Source organism: Suricata suricatta, chromosome 8 (genome assembly GCF_006229205.1).
Source record: "Suricata suricatta isolate VVHF042 chromosome 8, meerkat_22Aug2017_6uvM2_HiC, whole genome shotgun sequence".
NCBI classification, from domain to species: domain Eukaryota; kingdom Metazoa; phylum Chordata; class Mammalia; order Carnivora; family Herpestidae; genus Suricata; species Suricata suricatta.
Genome location: NC_043707.1, coordinates 83,155,971 through 83,177,197, shown reverse-complemented (window position 1 = coordinate 83,177,197; position 21,227 = coordinate 83,155,971). Strand labels below are relative to the sequence as shown.

Genomic DNA, 21,227 nt, shown 5'->3' with positions numbered 1-21,227 from the left:
GACTTATCTATAGCTTTATATATATAGCTAATGGCTTTACAAAATACTTGAGCCAATTCACCCTCCATGAATCCATGAAAAAGCATAAGAATGTTCCTGGAGTTCTATATCTTTGCCTGCATTTGGCATTTTTCATATTTTCCTTTTATTTTCCTTATTTTAGTAGCTCTTTTTATGAGATTTAATTTGCATACATATATGTACCCATATACAAATAGATGTCTTATTTGTATATGGGTACATATATGTGTATAGATACATATACATAGATTTACATTTATGTGTATATATGTATATGGATACTATTTGTATTTAGATACATTTGTATATTTTAAAATTTTACTGAAATATTACATAGTCTCAAAAATTCAGGAGTCTTATTAGGGAGTCTGATAAATTTTCATAAGAATGAAAAAAAATCTATGTAAACAGCAAATAGATCAAGAAATATAATGTAACCAGATTTCCAGAAGTATGCCCTGTGCCCCTTTCAAAAAGCTTTACAGCAAAAGTATTTTTTCTTTTTTGTCTAGAAACACAGATGTGTTTGGAATTCTACAGAATGTACTCTCTTGATTATATTAGTTAATTTTCATGGCTACATAATTCCATCATCACATAAATACTACAACTTTTATATCCAATTAACAGTTGATAGTCATTTGTATAGTTTCTAGTTTTATAATTTGTTCATGGTGCTGCATACCTCTTAATGAAAATAGCATCAGCACTTCAGTAGATACCACCAAATAGCTTTACAAAATACTTGAGCCAATTCACCCTCCATGAAAGAGCATAAGAATGTTCCTGGAGTTCTATATCTTTGCCTGCATTTGGCATTTCCCATATTTTCCTTTTATTTTACTTATTTTAGTGGCTCTTTTCATGAGATTTAATTTGCAGTTTCTTAATGCTTAACACAATTAAGAACATTTTCATATTCTCATTGGTCATTTAGAAACTCTATGCTTTGAGTATCTCTTTAAATTTCCATCCCTTTTTTCATTAGGGGTCCTGAATACATTTACTTTGTAGGATGGAGCTGTTGCAATACCTTCTCCCACCCTGAACTTTTACTCTCCTAATTGTATCACTGGATGAGCAGAAGTTCCTAATGTTAATATTGTTCAATTTATCTTTTTTTCTTTATTACTCACAGAAGTTCCTTTGTGCCTCTTTGTATTCAGTCACCTCTATCCATCACAATGTCTGGCAACCAATGGTGTTATCTTTGTCTCCATAGCTTTGCCTTTTCAGAATGTCATAATAGAATGTACTCTTTTTTCCCCCCTCTTGTGTCTTGATTCTTTGGCTTTTTTTTCTGCTCTTTTCCCACACAACTTTGAAATTCAGTATACTCTTCATATTCTTCTAATTTTCTTCATTATAATATAAAATTGCTGATTTTTAACCCAAATGTGTATTTTTACAGTTTTATTTATATATGATAAGATATGAAACATAGCATATAATGGAAACAAATATACTTGGAAAAAATGTGCATATACTTATCTACTAGAATGATATACAAAATTACACAGCATAGGATTGATCAGTTGAAAGTTGTCTCGTAAATTAAAATTGGCCCTGATCAATGAGAATAAACATCAGCATGAAACAACATGCTAGTACATATGAGAAAATTATTGATTCTCCTAATGTATGTTTGTACTTTTTCATGTCTAATACATTTATTAAGCATCAATATTTTTTCTCAAAATCAAGGAAACACTTTGATCAAAATATTAGTAATAATAATTCAATATTTAAAATATATGACTCCCCATCCACCACATCTAGTAATCTTACAATTTAATAACAATGATGACTAAAGATATTTACTTCTATCTATATATATGGTGCCAAGTTTTCGGGGTTTGTTTATATATATATATATGTGTATATATATATATATATGATTAGAGAAATACTATAATGTATTGTCATCCATCTCAAGCCTGAGGTAATTTCTCAAAAAGAAGGAAGGATGGGACACCTGATAGACACATGATTATATTTTGATCCTCATTATTTGCATATTTGATATGTGCATATTCACCTATAGACTAAAATTTATTGTAACTCCTAAGTCAATACTTGAGGGTATTTTCCTGGTCATGTGGAGATACAGAGCAGAGGAATATTTGTGTTGCCCAACATGAATGTTGCCCGTTGAGGTTGAAAAAGGACATGCTCTGCTTTCCTGTTTCAGTCCTAATGCTGTAAACAAGTGTCCTTTACATGGTGTATTTAATGTCAAGGTTTGGGGGTTTGTTTTTGTTTTGCATTTCCATGTTCGTTGGTGATTTTGCTGTTTCAAATGGGCCACAAGCTGAAGTACTGTCTAGTACTGTTCTGAAACACAAAATGTCTGCAGTGTCTTGGAGAAAGTATGTATGCTAAACTTTGTTCAGGAATGAGTTATGGGTTGATGGCTATGAATTCAACATTAATGTTAATGAATCAACACTCATACATACATGCATACATACAAACCCTAAAAAAGATGTCTTAAAATATAAACATACACATTATAAAAATATGTATTGGTTGCTTGGTGGAAACGTGACCAGACGCTCAAAGGAGCCTAATCCTAAAAGTCATATTTTCTAAATCAGTGTTCATGATGATTTTCTAGAACAGAACTTCTATGAATAATGACTTAACTATATTTATAAATATAAGAGATTTTTTAGAAACTGAAGTAAATGTTTTAAAGTTTTAAATTGAAAAAGTAAAATTAAGGGGCACCTGAATGGCACAGTCAGTGAGAGTCAGTTGAGTGTCAATTTTGACTCAGGTCATCTGGGGTCATGGGATCAAGCCCATATCAGGCTCCACTCTGAGTGTGAAGCCTGCTTATGATTCTCTCCCTCTCTCACTCTCTCTCTCTCTCTCTCTTGCTCTCTCTTACCCTCCCATCCATCCATCTCCACTGCTATCTCTCTTTCTAAAATAAACAAATAAAATAAAAAATAAAGTTGATATGATTTTCTGGGAGAAATTGTTTAACAATTAGTAAACAATATATTTAATTCATATTAATCATCTACCATACAACAATATATTAATATTATGGAACCATTATGTAAATGTGGAAAGCTTAAAAGAAAGGAGAGAGAGAGGCAAACCAGGAAACAGACTCTTAACTATAGAGAAAAAACTGATGGTTACCAGAGGGGAGGTGGGAATGGAAATGGGTTAAATGACTGATGGAGATTAAGGAACGTATTTGTTCTGATGAGCAGAGTGTTGTATGGAAGTGTTGAATCTCTGTATTGTACACCTGGGACCAATATTACACTGCATATTAACTAACTGGAATTTTAAAAAATTTTAAATGAAAACAATAAAAAGGATAATACCATTAAAAAACTTTAAAACTGAATGTTACTTTAGAGCTGATATTTACTGGGGTGTCTGGGTGGCTCAATTGGTTAAGCCAACGACTTCAGCTCTCGGCTCAGGTCAGATGTCACGTTCGTGGGTTCGAGCCCTGCATCAGGCTCTGTGCTGACAGCTCAGAACCTGAAGACTGCTTCCAGTTCTGTGTCTCCTTCTCTCTCTGCCCCTCCCCCTCTCTCTCATGCTCTGTCTCTCTCTCTCTATCAAAAATAAATAAAACATTAAAAAAGTTAGAGCTGATATTTACTAATTAATTATCTTATTGCATAAACAGCATGCAACTATAACTCGAGGTATTTAGAATGATAGAATATGAGCAAGTTATATATATATACATACATATATATATGTGTGTGTGTATGTGTGTGTATGTGTATGTGTTTTAACAATTATAAATAAAAAGATAATTGCACAATGTCAGTACTAAGATTAATTGCAATATCTAAAGATGTCTCCATTTATCTCCTTTTACATATGCCTGCAGTGGCAAAATAAGAGTTGGGTAATTACTTGATTCATTCCACTAAATTTCAAATATATGCCAATAATCTCAATAGTCAACAAAACGTTCATGCCTATTCTGTATGAACCTTTTAGTAAACATGATCTAAGTTCCTGCTTTATTCCTAATTTTATGTGTCAAACAAATATTTGCTTTATCTCAGACTGAATGTCAGAAGGATTTACAAATATCTACCCATGCAAGTCTCTGTCAAGTTTTCTCACACTCTTTGGTAAGTTACCTCTTGCCCCTAAAATATTTTTGACATCTCAGTGGGATATTTTCAAATTACTTCCAAACATATTTATGCCATTAAAGCTACTTGTAAGTTTTTGAAAATTCTTAATGTTTCAAAATGCATTTGTATTTGGGGCACAGTTACATTATGGAACTTAAAATATTTTATTTTTTGATATCATCAGAACATATGCTTGAGGTCAACCTTTATGACTTTGTATTACTCAGCATATAGGTACAGAGCATTCTTAGAAATAAATGTGACCAACAAAAACTACAAGATTCTTGATAAGGTTAATTTTTATAGCACAAGATATGATATTTGGGGGATATAAAATGTATTTTTCAACCTATAATATGGATGGTAGACTTTGAAATATTTAAATATTAATATTAGCGAGAAAACAAACATGTCATGCTTATATTAGAAAAGTCTATTCTAAAAAAAATACAAAACCAATTAGTTGTATAACACAATTAGATCTGTTTCCTAAATGATCATGTATCTGTTACATTAAATGTTAAATCAATTGTTGTTCTTACTTCCATGTTTTTACCATGTATCCTCAAACTGACAGCCAGCCTTGAGAGGTATCCCTAGGATGACAATTGTCTTGGTGTCTTATAGCCCAGAATTCAAAAATCCACATCTACCACTAAGTTGTTGTTTGCTTTTGGGGAAGTTACTTGATATCATTAAGATATATCTTCATCTTGCTTATCTCACTGTATTTTGATTTTTTGCTCACTTGTCTACCCTAGAATGTAAGCTACCTAAGGGCAATTAAATGTTTGCTCTATGGATTAGCTTCATGTATGGCACAAGGTGCAATAATATGCTTTTTGAATGGAAGTGAGATATAGTTAACAGGTAATAGAAAGGAAATAAATGAGAGAAGTAAAAAGGACATGGACTTTTTGTATGAAAAATATTGGTACAAGGTATGTTCTCACAATATAGTATATATCTTTAGAATGTGGATTTTGTTCCCCAAACACCCTGATTCATATATCCTTCTTAAAGTAATTCTTATGTATTTAAGTTTCAGTATATTATTTAAAATACTATATGCTTTTTGGTATTTTATCATTCTTATCAAATTATTAGGTAATAATAATTATTAGTCAAACAATTGAGCTTTCACATTCAAATTTTACATTTATTGCAAAACTTATGAAAGCAATTTCTTAAGGAAGCATCTTTTTTTGTTGTTTCACTGTGTTCGTCCTACTGATATTCAATTGTAACATAAAAATACAATTCTTTCAGTGATTTTATGTAACTCAAAAAGTGACATGTAGTTTTGCTAGTTGTCAGATGAATGTCTTATGTTCATTTTTATTGTGAGATTTTTACTCATTTCAAAGTGTAGGCTCTTTGAGGGGGATTTTGGAGAATTCATATTATTATAGTCTCCATATAGACCTTGTGGTTACAGTTTATTAGAGAAAATAATTATTTACACCTAAATATGCACTGTTATTTAAGTGTATTCTCTGTGACGAATGCTTTCAAAGGTAGTTATGCTGTTATCTGAGTCATAAAACAAAGCCTTCATTTGGGTTTTTAAATAATTTTTAAGGGATAAGTTTAGATATGTTATGCTAATCTGTTTGTCTGGCCCCTTTTTTCTCTTAACTCTTATTCATCATGAATTTCAGTTAATACAAAGAGAATTCTTGATCTGTTCTACCTCCACATCTAAGCAACGTGCTTATCACTTAAATTGTCTGAGATTTCATACTTTCAGTCAGCACAGCAGATTTCCCCACAATTCAGGACCTTTTCAGAAAATGTCCCACACAGAACAATAATTCAGATAATCCTTCCCATTTATTTGATAGTTTTATTAAAATAATTAAAGATTATATCATTGAGGAAGGAGGAGCAGCAGTGAATAGGATGAAGACAGCAGACCAAGCTTTTACAACCTACCTTTATTCCCTCAAGTCACTTAAAATGATAGAGAATTTCAGTGTGTGCAGTATGCACACACACACACACACACACACACACACACACACACACACATCTTTTCTTGTTGTCTTAGGATCTGAACTGAAATACGAAATCTAAGGAGAGTGGATGATAAATGGCACAACATTCTATAGCAAGGTGACGAATTGGGTCCTTTGACAATCCTTTCTGATCTATTTACAGCCTATATTCATACAGTAGAAAGACTTGTACTATGGGTCCAATATGATGTGATGACGATGCTTTTGGCTGAGCTTATGCATACATCCTCAGGAGTTTTGAGAAATATAAAGGCTAGAGGATGAGAGAGAAAACCCATAAAGTTCACAGAGAGAATGTTCTGCACATCCAGAGTTTAGTACATTAGAATTGAGTATATTTTCCTAAAGGCCATGTTGACAACACAGAAAAAAAAAAGGTAGATATAAATTGTCTTGATATATCTCACTCCCAAAGAGATGACCAGAAGGATCATGAGGATATTGTCTCCAGAGCAAGTATTCAAGATATGCCACACAAAAAAAAACCCTCTAGCCCTTGTCAAAGAAAGTGAAGTTCCTCTGGTCTGTGGAGGACAGTATATCAAGAACTCACAGAAGTGTTACCTAAGAGAAAGCAAACACTTGCATATCTTTTATTACAGAAGATATTCATCAAAGAAGGTGACTACAAGAATCATTAACTATGTAAAGAAGCCCTTGTTCTGTTGTCATTTTGCTTCTTATAGTTTCTCTACCCATACCCATTACCCATTGGACAAGGAGGACTGAGAAGTATAACAAAATAAAGGAAATAACAGAATATATTCCCATTATCTCCATTCCTGGACAGTAAACACATTTAGAGTGAGGTTACAAGCATGGGAGAACAAAGGGAGATGCTGTAAGTGGAATGAGAAATTGTAAAGTTTTGAAATAAATGCATGACATCATAGCTGACATACCACAAACTGGGCATATCTGAAGTGTACCATTTTTGCAAGCACACCATACATGCGCCAGAAATGATCACCATAATCAGGATGATAAACTTTCCATTGTCTCCGAGGTTTTGTTTTGGTTTTCTGTAATCCATCCATCCTCTCTTTACCATCAATAGACAATGGCTGATTGCTTTATTTACAAAGATTGGTTTACCTTCTCTAGAATATTTATGTATAGAACTGTAGTTTGCACTTCTTTGGTTTCTTCCAGTTGGCCTATTATTTTCACATGGATAAATAGTTTATTTATTTTTCTCCACCTCATTGAGATATAATTGACATATGACACTGTTCAGATGTAAAATGTGATGATTTTGACATATGTACATTTGGCAAAATTATTACCACAGTAGAGTTAGTTAACACATCTATCACCTTGTATAATTATCATGTGTGCGTGTGTGTTTGAGTGTGGTGAGAACACTTAATATATACTCTCTTACAAACTTTCAAATATCTAATATAATATTGTTAACTAAAGTAACCATGCTATACATTAGAGCTATGGGCTTATTTTTCTTGTAACTAGAAATTTGTACTTTGACCAAAATATTCCCTTTTCCTCTATTCCCTAGGCCACACCATTCAACTCTCTGTTCCCTTTGAATTCAATGTTTTAACATCCACCCATAAGTGAGATTATGCAGTTTTTTTCCTTTTTCTGTCTGGCTTATTTTATTTAGAATAATGCGCTCAAGGTCCATCTATGTTGTTGCAAATGGCAGGATTTCCTTCTTTTCATGGTTGAATAATATTCCATTCTTTATTTATCCATTCATTTTTTTATTGTTTCCATATCCTGGCTGTTGTGAATAATGCTGCTATAAACATGGGAGTGCAGCTATCTCTTTAAGATCCTTATTTTACTTCCCTCAGATATATACTCAAAATTAGGATTGATGGATCACATGGTAGTTAAGTTTTAAAGTTTTGAGGAATCTTCAAACTAATTTCCATAGAAGTTACTAATTTCTATGCTTTACTATTTTAAAGTTTCACCAACACTGTACAAGTTTTCCCATTTTGTCCACATCCTCACCAATGTTTATCTCTTGTCCTTTTGATCACAACCATTCTAATAGGTATAAAGCGAGAGCTCACTGTGGTTTTGATTTGCTTTTCCTTGTTGATGAGTGATGTTGAGTGTTGTTGCAAGTACAGTCGGCCCTTGGGAAGTCTTCTTTGGAAAAAATGTCCCTGTTTTTCTGGTCATTTTTAAATTAGCTTTTTTTTTTTTTGCCATTGAATTGCATGAGTTTCTTTTTTTTTTTAATTTTTATTTATTTATTTATTTTTCCTCCCAATAATATTTTATTGTCAAATTGTTTTCCATACAACACCCAGTGCTCTTCCCCTTAAGTGCCCTCCACCATCACCACCACCTCTTTTCCCCCCTCCCCCTTCCCCTTCAACCCTCAGTTCATTCTCAGCATTCAATAGTCTCTCAAGTTTTGCGTCCCTCTCTCTCCCCAACTCTCTCTCCCTCCTCCGCTCCCCCTGGTTCTCCATTAGGTCTCTCTTGAATTGCATGAGTTTCTTAAAGCTTTTTGGATATTAACACTATTGTGTAAATGGTTTGCAAATATTCTTATTGTTATTTTGTTCATTGTTATTTTTGTTGTATAGAATCTTTTTAATTTTATTTAGTCCTGCTTATTTATTTATGCTTTTTCACTTTGTGCGTTCTGTGTCATATCCAATAATTGATGCCAAGACCAATACCAAAGAGTATTTCCCCTATATTTACCTATGGAAGTTTTACAATATCAATTATTTTGTCTTTAATCCATTTCAAGTTAATTTTTGTAAGTGATGTACAATAGTGGTTCAGTTTAATTCTGCATGTGGTTATATAGTTTTCCCAAAACCATTAATTTTTTTCATGTTTATTTACTTATTTTTGAGAGAGAGAGAAAGGCAGAGTACAAGCAGAGGAGGGGCAGAGAGAGGTAGAGACACAGAATCTGAAGCAGGCTACAGGCTCTGAGCAGTCAGGACAGAGCCTGATGTGGGGCTCGAACTCATGAACTGCAAGGTCATGTCCTGAGCCAAAATCAAATGTTTAACAGACTGAACCACCCACCGCCCCCTTTGCAACAGTATTTATTAAAGAGACTACCCTTTTCCCATTGAGTGGTCTTGGCTCCCTTGTCAAATATTAAGTGGGCTCTCAACTCTGTTCCATTGACCTGGGTCTGTGTGTTTATGAAAGTATCATACTGTTTTGATTACTATAGCTTTGTAATATAGTTTGGAATCAGGATTGTGATACCTTCAGCTCTGTTCTTTCTCAGAATTGCTTTAGCTATTTCAGCTATTTTGTATATCTAGTTCCATGCAATGTTTAGAATTGTTTTTCTATTTCTGTCAAAAATGCCATTGGAATTTGATAGGGATTGCATTAGATCTACAGATGGCTTTGAGTTGTATGAAAATTTCAACTATATTAATTTTTCAGATCCATGGGATATCAATTCATGTATCTGTGTCTTCAATTTTTTTTCCTCAAACTTTTAAAAAATATTTATTTATTTTGAGAGAGAGAGAGAGAGAGAGAGAGCGAGCAAGCAAGCGAGCAAGGAGGGGAGAGCTAAAGAAAGGGAGACAGAGTATCTGAAGTAGACTCCCTGCTGACAGAAGAAAGCCCAATGCAGGGCTAGAACCTAGGAACTGTGAGATCATGACCTGAACTGAAGATGCTTAACTGACTGAGCCACCCAGGCTCCCCAAAGTTTTAAACTTTAAATTTAGAGTACAGATCCTTTATCTCCTTGGTTAAACTCATCTCAGGGTATTTTATGTTTCTTGATGCTGTGGTAAATGATATTGCCTTTAAATTTCTTTTTCAGATACATTGTTAACATATAGAAATGCAACTGATTTGTACATGTTGATTTTGTGTCCTACAACTGTTGAATTAGTTGATATATCTGACAGGATTTTGGTGAAGTCTTTAGAGTTTTCTATGTATAATATTATGCTATCTACAAAGCCATGCCAGGTTTTGGCAGGCAGCCTACCTTTTTTTTTTCTTTAGTGTGGTGTTGTACATTCAGGTTGGTAGTTTTTTCCAGGTCAGAGATTTAGACCAGCTCTCTACATGTACTCCCTAAAATCTCTGTAAAAGCTTCTTCTTGTCCACACTGGGAACATATACAAGACACTGGGATAGATGTATGTGTGGTGAGTCATATAGAGCCTGTGGGGTGCCTGTGGACCAGTTGGACGGATCTATGGACAAAGCAATCCCAGTGGTTCATGGGAAGGCCTCCTGATGGAGTCCCTGAGGCTGTTCATAAATCTGAGTTCCTTTGACACATTCACTTCTGAGCTTCTTTTGTTGCTTTCCCAGCTGCTCACTGCCCCTCAGTCATGCAGTTAAGGACTCAGCACTCTGGGTGGAATGAGAGAGAAATGGGCATCTGGGCATTCTGAACAGCTAAGGGATCTGGGAACTCACTCTTAGGCTCTCACTTTCTCCACAACATGAAAAAACACATGTGAAATGGCTTTTTATTTTATTTTATTTTTTTTGGCACTAAGCTATGTTGCCCTGGGGGAAGTATGATACAGGTAAAATAAAACTGTTCTTTTACCCTCTTCACACAATCCAGTCTCGGATTGTTTTGTTCTAATGGTGTACTAGAACTTCTCTGCTAAATATCTGGAGTTTTCAAAGGCTGTCTTGTCTGTGGGTGATTGTCAGGGTTAGTGTTCTTCAGGGCTTCCTGCACTACTGCCAAAAAGAGACTGAGCTAGTTCATGAGGCTAGTTTGAGGTCCACAGCTGGGACTGAGGTCTGTGTGACTATTATGCATGGTTGGGCAAGATTTCTGAGATCATTGGTGTGTAGTGCTGGACAAAGCCAAAACCATAGTGGGGCTATAGCTGAATCCTCATATGGAGTTGTTTCCAGGACCAGCCTGATACTTTGCTCAAAAGGCCGGTTGAGATTGTAGTACTGCACTGGAGCTTTACAGCCTCCTACCTGTGTGCCACAGCTCCTATAAGGGCACTTTGGTCCATGAATGGATGCTACATTATTGTTGTTGAGAGAGATATATGAATGAAGGACATTTTATCCAGCCATCTTGCTGACATCACTCTCATATTTGAATGTAGGCTAGTATTCCATTGTATGGCTATTCTACAACTTACACATAGACTTGGTGACAGACTTGGGTTGTATATTTTACAGGTGAAACTGATGGGGGCCCTGGGTGGCTCAGTTGGTTAAGCATCCAGCTTCGGTTCAGGTCATGATCTCATGGTTCTTGGGTTCAAGCCCTGCATTGGACTCTGTGCTGACAGCAAACACAGAGCCTGGAGCCTGCTTCAGATTCTGTATCTCCCTCTCTCTCTCTGACCCTCCCCTGCTTGCACTGTCTCTCAAAAATGAGTTAAAAGAAAAAAACAGGTGAAACTGGCGAACCTTCATATACATATATTTTTATGGATCTAAGCTTTTTGGCAAATACCTAGGAGTAGAAGGGCTGATTCCTATTGCAAGTACATGTTTTACTTTTTGAAGAAACTGACAAGCTGTTTTCTTAAATGCCTAAACTATTTGACATTCCCAGAAACAGTTCTTGAAAATTTCCTCCCTATTCTTGCCAGCATTCTACCATGCTTGTCTTTTTAATTTTAACCATTGAGATTTTAATTTGTATTTCTCTTAGTACAAATGATTTTGGTTATTTTATGTGGCTATAGACCATTCTTTTGTCTTCATTTATAAATTTTTTTAGTTTTTTTTTCTTTTTACCATTTTTATTGTGTTGCTTGCCCTCCTATATTAAGGTTTAATAATTCTTTATAGTTTCTTCCTATATCCATATTTGGTAACTATTTCTCAGTCGAAAGCTTGCATTTTCATTTTTTTCTAATAATGTCTTTTGAATAAAAGACATTTTAAATATCTCTATAATCAATTTATCATCTTTTTTCTTTATGAACCATGGTTATAAAACTTCTTCCCTAATACTTACTTCTAGAACTTTTATACGTTAACATTTTATATTTAGCTGCATGATCCACTTTGAGCTCATTTTTGCACAGGTTATAAATCAAAGTTCAATGTTTACTTTAAAAAAAATGGATATCTAGGTCATCCTGCCTAATTTTTTGAAAATACCTTCCATGTTGAGTTCCTTTAATGCCTTTGTTGAAAAATCAACTGGCCCTATATGTGTGAATATATTTATGGATTCTATACTTACCAATTTATATTTATGGATATCTTCATAATACTAAGCTGTCCCAATTAGCTTTACATTGAGTAGGAAAATCTGATAGAGAAATTTATCCATCTTTGTTCTTTAAAATAAGGCTTAGGTGATTCCAGGTTTAAAAGTTCTAAAAGCCTCTCAAAACATCAGTTTCTATAAAAATGACACCTGGGATTATGATTGTAATTGCACTGAATCTGTAGATTAATTTGGGAAGACTCCTCTTACTAACAAAATTGGGTGTTCTCTATTTATTTAAATTAAAAAATTCTTTCAGCATAATTATATAGTTTTTGTGTGTACAGATTTCAAACTTCTTTTGTTTATTTATGTATTATAGCTTTTGGTATCATCACAAATAAATTATCTATGTAATTTTATTTTCCAATTGTTTGATGCCATTATATAGGGTCACAGGACCTTTCTAAAATTAATTTCTAAATTTCAGTAATTATTTTACATACTTCTTCAAATGTTTTATGTTTACAATGATATCATCTGCAAATGAAAACAGTTTTGCTACATTCTTTCCAATGTATATAACTCTTCTTATTTTTCTGTTGTCTTATTTCATGTTTAAAATTTTTGTACAACAATAAATACAAGGGAGCAGAAATACCAGTATCCTTGATGAGTTTCTGACATTAGTTGAGAATAATTCAGTGGTTACTTACAAAGTATGTTACCTGGCTATTTTTTGGTAAATGTCTCTTATCATTTTCAAGAAGTTCCCAACTAGCCCTAGTTTGAAGAGTTATTATGAATGTAGGCTGAATATTATAAGATGCTTTAACTATGATTTATAAAGCAATAATATTTTTTTTCTTTTTCTGTTAATATTTTACAATACATTGATTGGATTTCAATTATTAAACTAACCCTGGGTGGCTCAGTTGGTTAAGCATGTCTTAGTCTGATAGCTCAGAGCCTGGAGCCTACTTTGGAATCTGTGTTTCCCTTGCTCTCTGTCCTTCCTCCACTCATGTTTTCTCTCTCTCTCTCTCAAAAATAAGTAAACATTAAACATATTTAAACTAACCCTACTTAGTCATATCATCCTTTTTAGGTATTGTAGTGTTCCATTAGGTAGCATTTTGCACCTGTAATTCCTGAACTCAATTGTTTCTTTACTTACCTCTGTTTGTTTTTTGTTTTTTGTTTCTTGTTTTTGTTTTTGTTTTTGTGTTGTGGTGTCTTGGTCAGGTATTGATACTATGGTTTAGTTGGCCTCATAAACTAAGCTGGGCAGTGTTTCTTCTTCATTCATTTAATGCAAAGAAGATGTTAAAATGGTATTATATCTTCCCTGAGTGTTTCATAAATTCACTAGGAATACTACCTGGGCACAGACTTTTGGGGAAGTATTTTGATAATGAAATTTTTGTAAGTATAGGGCTATTCAGATATTTAAAGTTTTTTAAAGATGTATTTTCAAGTAATGTGTCTAATAGTTTGAAGTAATTAATACTTGTGAGTAACATTTTAATAGTATTATCACATATGTTAAGTATTTGCATGCTAATCCTTTTTAAATTCTGACATTGGTGATATATTTCTATTCTTTCTATTTCTTTTATGTTCAGTCTGGAGAAAGGTTTGTCAATTTCAGAAATATTTTTAAACTACTGCCTTTAAGTTTTGTTTTCTTGTTTCTATTTCATTGGTATCTGCTTTTATCTTTACTATTTTCTTCCTTCTACTTAGTTGTATGCTCTTTGTTCTTCTTTTACTGGTATCTATAAGCTATTAATATTAGGTATAGGCATAAACACTGAAACAGATCATTCTTCTTTCTAAAATAACATTTAAAATCCTAAGTCTCCCTCTGAACACTTCTTTAGAAACAAGTCAAAATGTATACACATTGTTCTTTCATTTTTCATAAATTTCAAAATAGTTTCTACTGCTTGTAATTAAATTTCTGACATGTGAATTTTTTATGTCTTGCTTATTTTGCCAAATGTGGTTTTCCCATTTTTTAAATTGAAAATATGGAAAATCTGATTCTGTTGTATTCTGAAAAAAATTGTATGATTGTGGATCCTTTTAGGTTTATTGAGATTTGTTTTATGCATATTGTCTATCTTATTAATTTTACAATGTGAAAAGAGTCTTGTTTTCTGTCATTGTATAGTTATTGAGGTCAAAGTGATTAACAACAAGGTTAAGATCATCTATGTATATATCATTTTTTAAAATATTGATGTTCTAACAATTTTTAAAAAGGGTTTCTATTATTGTCTCTTTCTTTATTTTTCTCAATATTTACTCATGTATTTGAAGCTCTGTAATCAAGTAACAAATGTTTGAGTTATGTCTTCCTGATGAATTGTTTCTTTCTGCATCACTTTTAAACAACTCATTTTAGTTGTTGGAAGCACTCTTTATTCTGAGGTCTATTTTTATCTACTATAAAGACTGTTACTCTATGCTAGCCTTATTTTTCTGTTTGGTGTATACATATTTCATACTTTTATTTTAAACTATGGGTTTTTTGTTGAATAATTTAGAGCAATAATGCTTAATGCCATTAATGATATGTTTGGATTTATGTTAATCATTATACAATTTGTTTTCTCCTTATTCCTTCTTTTTGGTCTCTTTGTTTCTCATTTCCTTACTTCATTTGATTGTTTATTTTACTATTTCTGTTTAATTTTTTAATATGTTCTGTGGGGCTTTAAAAAATTGAGGTGAGACTTACATAACATACAGTTTACCATTTTATTTTTATCTTATTTTTTAATTTATAATGGTTTATTGTCAAAGTGGTTTCCATATAGCACCCAGTGCTCTTCCCCACAAGTGCTCCCCCATGACCATCATCCCCCCCTTCAGTCCTCAGTTCATTTTCAGTATTCAATAATCTCCCATGATTTGTGTCCCTCACTCTCCCCAACTCTCTTTCCCTCTTTCCCTCCCCCTGGTCCTCCATTAGGTTTCTCCTGTTCTCCTGTTCAACCTATGAGTGCAAACATATGGTATCTGTCCTTCTCTGCCTGACTTATTTTGCTTAGCATGACACCCTCAAGGGCCATCCACTTTGCTACAAATTTCATATTTCATTCTTTCTAATTGCTGTGTAATACTCCATTGTATATATAAACCACATCTTCTTGATCCATTCATCAGGTGATGGACATTTAGGCTCTATCCATGATTTGGCTCTTGAAGAAAGTGCTGCTATGAACATTGGGGTACATGTGCTCCTATGCATCAGCACTTCTGTATCCCTTGGGTAAATCCCTAGCAGTGCTATTGCTGGGCCATAGGGGAGTTCTATCGATAGTTTTTTGAGAAACATCCATACTGTTTTCCAAAGTGGCTGCGCCAGTTTACATTCCCACCAACAGGAAAGAGTATCCAATGGAAAAAAGAGCCTCTTCAACGGGTGATGTTGGGAGAGCTGGACAGCAACATGTAGAAGAATGAAATTAGACCACTTTCTCACACCATTCACAAAAATAAACTAAAATGGAGAAAGGACCTGAATGTGAGATACTTTATCATTTTAAAGTGTATAATTTAGGATCGGCTGGGTGGCTCAGTTGGTTGACTGTCCCACTCTTGATTTCAGTTCAGGGTATGATTCCAGGGTCATGAGACTGAGCCCCCCATAAATCTCTGAGCTGAGCATGAAGTCTGCTTAAAATATCCTCTCTCCCTCTACTTCTCTCCCCCACTTTCTCTCTCTCTCTGTCTCTCCCTCTCTCTCTCTTTCTCTCAGAATAATAAAAACTGTGTAATTATGTTCACAGTGCTGTGATATCACCACTACTCTAATGTTTCCAACTTTTTTTTCCAACACAGATCACCTCCATACCAATTAAATACTTACCAAATTCCCTGTACCCCCATACGCTACATTTAAATCCATGGCACTGTACCCATAATATTTGTTCATATTATCCACAATTAGTTCCCATAACACTTTAGTAAATTTAAAAAGAACAATATAAATAATCCAACAAAAAGCTGAACTATATTTGTTTGATATGTTACAAAATTGAGACCACAATTTCTAGACCTACCTACCATGTAGAGCCCCGTCAGTTGCAGTAAATGAGGATGATGTTAATGTGAGCCATTCCCCTCAGGCAGGCTGTCTCCTGCATCCCTCACCTATCTTTCAGAAAGTGCTTGTCATGTTAAACACTTTTAATGAGCAGATACAATCTGTTTGTTATAGCATTGACAAGTTCACATTCCATATTTATCTAGAAATAATCATTTCTGAGAACTCAGAAACAAGAATAATTCCAGTGTTATATTTTGAACATTTCTTGGTCAGTTAAGAGTCAAATCAGCTGCTATTTAATTAAACTCTGGTATGCTTTTTTCAGTGTGTGTGTGTGTGTGTGTGTGTGTGTGTGTGTGTGTGGTACATGTATAGAGAGAGGGTTTTGTTTTTCAATTCTGGGAATTAGATTTCTTAAAGATTTATCTGTTGAATTCTTGAGGCTTGGGTTGAAGGTGAGTCCATCAGAGAGATTTGATGGTGTTTCTACTAGTTTTTTGGAAGTACAAATGGGATTACTTTTAACTGAACTCTAAGTCTGAAGTTTTCCAAACCATCTGATTAGAGTGAATTTAGCCTGCAAACACATTTAAGGGCCCTACAGATACTTACACCCTGCCTCCTTTGTATTCGAAAGAAGGGCAATACAATTACCATCCTAGAAAAATTTTAACTGATTTTAAATTGGTTGATGTGATTATATTATGTTTCTAAAATCATGAGAGTTTGAGAAAGGGTGAAAATAAGTGTTTTTTTTGCAGTGCTTATATTCAGCAGTGGGAAATATTATTCTTCAGAAGCTTAAAGTCCAGCTAGTGTAAACAACAAGAGTCCATTTGTTTGTATTTATGGCTCATCAAACTAATGAACAGTAAAATACAAATATATACATTCCAGAATATAATTGATTTACATACTCACATAGATACACATATGTGTGTTAAAAAAGTTTCAGAGCACCCCTTACACAATAGGAATATAAATGTATATTAATATAGTACTTCTAGAAATTAATTTAATCTTACATATCTAAAGTCTTTAAAAGGTACACACACATTTTGATAACAAAATCACACTTGATAGTTTATCCTCAGGAAATAATTAAAGCTTCGCAGGGTAGTTAGAAGAATAGTCAGAATGGTCACTGTAGAATTATGGATACATTGAAGACAAATACTACAGAAGAAAAAACAGGAAAGAAAACAAAGCAGTTTAAGAATCAAACTAATGAGGTCATGAGCACGCATCATATCATTATAAAGCAATACTATAGATTTTATATAAAACAAGATTTACGAAACAATGAAGCTGAAGAACATCATGTGTAGATGTTTTCTTACTGTCACACAGCTTTTAAGTAGTGGAGCTAGAATGAAAATTTAGTCAATATGTCTCTGGAATCTGTGTGCCCGAGTCTATGATTCTATGCTTTTTCCATTATATTATTATTCTTTTATTGTTATAACTCTGTATATATGCTGGTCTTAAATGTTATTTATATTATAAGATAAAAATCAGGACACATATAGAGAGTGTGATTGCAATATAATTGTGTGTGTGTGATGAAAAACCCTGGAAGAATTCACACGGTTTTTATCTTTCAATGATTGAAGTACAGGAGACTTTGAGGTTGTTTTGTGTTTTGCTCCTTCCAATTTTCTACAGTAAAAATTCATAGTAATATTCCCTTTAAAAGTAAGTCTATATGAACAAAAGAGATCCATGAATTATGATTTGCATGTGAAAAGGAAAATACGATAATATAAATTACTGTGGAATCTTAATTAACTGAAATCCAAAGCTCGTCAGCTGTTGTATTGCTTTCCTGTTTGGTTTGGTACTTCTGCAAAAGAGTTTTTCAGAAGATAACAGTTGTGCAGGAATTTCCTAGACTGGATTGTATACTAATATGGTTATTCTGTTCACCCCAGTCTAATGTGAATGCATGTATATTATTATACCTATATCAGATGAATTAAATACTTTGTGCCTTGAGAATAGAGAGAGAGAGACAGAGAGAGGGGATTTAAAGCTGGCTCCGAGAGAGAGAGAGAGAGAGAGAGAGAGAGAGAGAGAGAGAGAGAGAGAGAGAGAGAGAGAGAGAAAGAGAATAGTCACTAAGAATATTTGAGTAGTACAGTAAGAGTAACAGAAGAATAGACTCTGGGTAAAACCACAAACAGAAAATGAAAGAAATTGAATTCCTCTCTTCACTGACAAGATGGCTGACAGCTATTTGATCCAGCTCATGGTGGTCTGACTGTATTGCTTATATTGTACTCTTTTGGAAGCTGTCAGTTTATTACTTTGCTTCCAGCTATAATGGATTCTTTTTCCCTTTGGTGGCCTATAGCCATCACAATTGTCACACTGAGCAATTGTGTGCCTTGAGCCTTGGGAAAGTTCTCCTCTTATGGACAGTATCTTGCTTCATTTACTTCCATTACATTTCCATTGCCACATCGAATGTACCAGACATGATGCTGAAGATGATACTTTGTTTCCAACTTGGGGCTGATTTTGATAGAGTTGTTAGATCCTCTACTTCTTGCTCTTTCAGTATATAGAGTTACAACTTGCTTTGAATAAATGTAACATCCATTCCTATCAAAGAAATATTTGAGCTTGATCATTGTGTAATGCTGAATAACATGTAAAAGTAGATTGAGATTAAAAAGCAATGTAGTATAATGAATATTAATTTCTACCTCCACCATTAGCAAAAAATTTTACCTTAAATATGTGATTTAATATCCCTAAGTCTCAATTCCTTCATCTATAAAATAAAGGTAAAACATTCATTCCTAGATAAAAACAAGTGACTAAACTATATTATTTCTTTAATTTCTAACACAGTCTAACGGTCATTGAGAATGTGTTTCTGTTATGACATAAGTTTAGTAGTGCTTCCAGGAAAACATTTAGGGATTTAGTGCCTTTATTAAAGCCCCAAAGAAGTGGTCTTCAAGTATATGGTTTACAAAGATACTTGCAGAAAAGAAAGAGTGAGAAATTTATCCCTGATATACTCTTTGTCTTTATTGACAGGGACTGCATAATGTCAAGGACTATAAGAAATCCTAGAATTTGCTTACTAACATAGAAATTGTTACTGCCAATAGAGAAGAATGTTTTCTTGTACAATGGCTCTTCTATTTACTATTAAACTGAGAACAACATCAATATGAAAAGATCTTGAAATTAAGATTTGATACACAGGGGTTTACCTTTGGACCACCTACCCACTGTGTCCTAAGCTTCTAGTTTGTGCTTCCAAACTTAGAAAGTCTGAAGAATGCAATTGCCCTAGAAAACTCTGAAGGTATCCCATTTCACAGGGCTGGAAGTTAATTATGAAATTTATGGTTTGTACTGTGGTTAGAGTCTTTACTCTTTGGTAATGACTCATAATACGTGATCATGTCACTTCACAAAGTTAAAAAGTTGCCAGCAATTTTGTCTCTGAAATAAATATTTATCATGTATAACTCAGTGGTTTGTGATATTCAAAATATAATTACCAAAACAGAAAACAGCAGGACCTGGGTGGCTCTTTCATTAAGCATCTGACTTTGGCCCAGATCATGATCACATGGTTCATGATTTCGAGCCCTACACTGGGCTTCATGCTGATAGTGTGGAACATGCTTGAGATTCTCTGCCTCCTCTCTGCCCCTTCCCCACTCTCTCTCTCAAAATAAATAAACATATAAAACAGAAATCACTCATGTGGAGATGACTTTCTTTCCAATGAAATCACTGGATTAGTATCATTTTTAATGATTGTTTTAGTATCTGAGGATAAGCCCTACATTATTACCTTTAAGCTTCAGGCAGGATTTCACTCCTGATGTTAGTTGGGAGAAGGGTGCTCTTGTGACACTATATAAATAATATTCCACCCTGGACTGATAATCTGCCTTGCATCACAAAGCAATGATGTGTTCACAAAAGTGGTCTACGTAATAGGATGTGAAGCCTTGTGCCTGTAACTATAAACCATACTGTGGATAGGTCTTACTTGGAATATAGTTTATGAAAGTGAAATAAGGAAATTTATAAATTTGAAATCAAAAGGTGAATTTTTTGAGCCCAAGAGGTGTAATGGAAGCAAAAACTATATCAGATGAATTAAAGACAAAAATCTCTGTACTTTTCACAAAGATTTCTTAATTTTTTGTCTCAGAGCATCCTAGCCACAGCAGAAATTTTCCTTAGGCATCTGATGATGAACCCTAGAAAATTTTCCAGACATTTTTCTTACTACAATCAGTCTCATGAAAATTAAGACTGACACAAAAAGACTTTTCCCTGGATTTCAGATGATACTTAAAAAACTCTGTATGATGATGGTTCTGCCTCCATTTTTTTTTTTAATTTATAGACAAGGAGAGAAAGCATGCATTCATGAGTGAGGGAGGGGCAGAGTGAAAGAGAGAGATCAAAACTAGGCAGGCTCCATGCTCAGTAAGGGGTGTGAGGGGTGGGCTACATGGGGCTTGATCCCATGACCCTGGGGTCATAACCACAGATGAAATGAACAGATGAATGCTCATCTGAGAGCCACCCAGGAACCCCCAACCTTTTTTTTTTATCACCTCCACTTAAAAATATACATTTGTATAGGACATACACTTGTACATCTTTATTAGAATCCCCCAAATATTTTTCAACGTGGCTGGACCAATTTACACACCCACCAGCAATGTATGAGTTCCTGTGGGTCAGTCTTGTGATGCATGATACTGTTTGACTTCCTAATTCTACCATTCTGTTGCTTTTAAAAAATGGCTGGATGTGACATAGTCTCTCACTGTAACTTAAAAATATTTTCCGATTACTAAAGATTGAGCATCTCTTCATAGAATTGATTCAGT

At 34.0% G+C, this 21,227-nt stretch overlaps 1 long non-coding RNA gene across 1 annotated transcript; it reads right to left on the bottom strand.

Moving 5' to 3' along the window:
* Positions 1-17,433: 17,433 nt before the first annotated feature.
* On the bottom strand, positions 17,434-20,218 carry LOC115298468. Its single transcript, XR_003911762.1, has 3 exons — positions 20,171-20,218; positions 18,823-18,954; positions 17,434-17,526 (listed from the first exon to the last, which is right to left on the bottom strand). It is a non-coding gene; the product is annotated as an uncharacterized LOC115298468 (long non-coding RNA).
* Between the last annotated feature and the right edge of the window lie 1,009 nt (positions 20,219-21,227).